This window comes from Ranitomeya variabilis, chromosome 6 (genome assembly GCF_051348905.1).
Source record: "Ranitomeya variabilis isolate aRanVar5 chromosome 6, aRanVar5.hap1, whole genome shotgun sequence".
In the NCBI taxonomy this organism is placed as follows: Eukaryota; Metazoa; Chordata; class Amphibia; order Anura; family Dendrobatidae; genus Ranitomeya; species Ranitomeya variabilis.
This window is the reverse complement of record NC_135237.1, coordinates 16,709,192-16,710,481: the sequence shown is the minus strand read 5'-3', so window position 1 is coordinate 16,710,481 and position 1,290 is coordinate 16,709,192.

Below are 1,290 nucleotides of genomic sequence, written 5' to 3'. Positions count from 1 at the left end.
AGGTCGTGTCTGGGTCATGTCTGTCATTACAGTAAAGTCCGAAAAGTATTATAGAGACGCCTGCAACATCCTCAACCACGACCCCATCCATTCACTACAAAATACAGTCATCTGATGTATGGAAAATTGTGCTTTGTGACTGCACCAGCAGAATAGTGAGTGCAGCTCTGGAGTATAATACAGGATGTAACTCAGGATCAGTAATGTAATGTATGCACACAGTGACTGCACCAGCAGAATAGTGAGTGCAGCTCTGGAGTATAATACAGGATGTAACTCAGGATCAGTAATGTAATGTATGTACACAGTGACTGCACCAGCAGAATAGTGAGTGCAGCTCTGGGGTATAATACAGGATGTAACTCAGGATCAGTAATGTAATGTATGTACACAGTGACTGCACCAGCAGAATAGTGAGTGCAGCTCTGGGGTATAATACAGGATGTAACTCAGGCTCAGTAATGTAATGTATGTACACAGTGAGTGCACCAGCAGAATAGTGAGTGCAGCTCTGGAGTATAATACAGGAGGTAACTCAGGATCAGTAATGTAATGTATGTACACAGTGACTGCACCAGCAGAATAGTGAGTGCAGCTCTGGAGTATAATACAGGATGTAACTCAGGATCAGTGATGTATTGTGTGTACACAGTGACTGCACCAGCAGAATAGTGAGTGCAGCTCTGGGGTATAATACAGGATGTAACTCGGGATCAGTAATGTAATGTATGTACACAGTGACTGCACCAGCAGAATAGTGAGTGCAGCTCTGGAGTATAATACAGGAGGTAACTTGGGATCAGTAATGTAATGTATATACACAGTGACTGCACCAGCAGAATAGTGAGTGCAGCTCTGGGGTATAATACAGGAAGTAACTCGGGATCAGTAATGTAATGTATGTACACAGTGACTGCACCAGCAGAATAGTGAGTGCAGCTCTGGAGTATAATACAGGGTGTAACTCAGGATCAGTAATGTATGTACACAGTGACTGCACCAGCAGAATAGTGAGTGCAGCTGTGGAGTATAATACAGGATGTAACCCTGTAATATGGTAGCACCCCCATAGTCAGACCCTGTAATAAGGCAGCACCCCCATAGTCAGACCCTGTAATAAGGCAGCCCCCCCATAGTTAGACCCTGTAATAAGGCAGCCCCCCATAGTCAGACCCTGTAATAAGCCAGCACCCCCATAGCCAGACCCTGTAATAAGGCAGCACCCCCATAGTCGGACCCTGTAATAAGCCAGCACCCCCATAGCCAGACCCTGTAATAAGGCAGCACCCC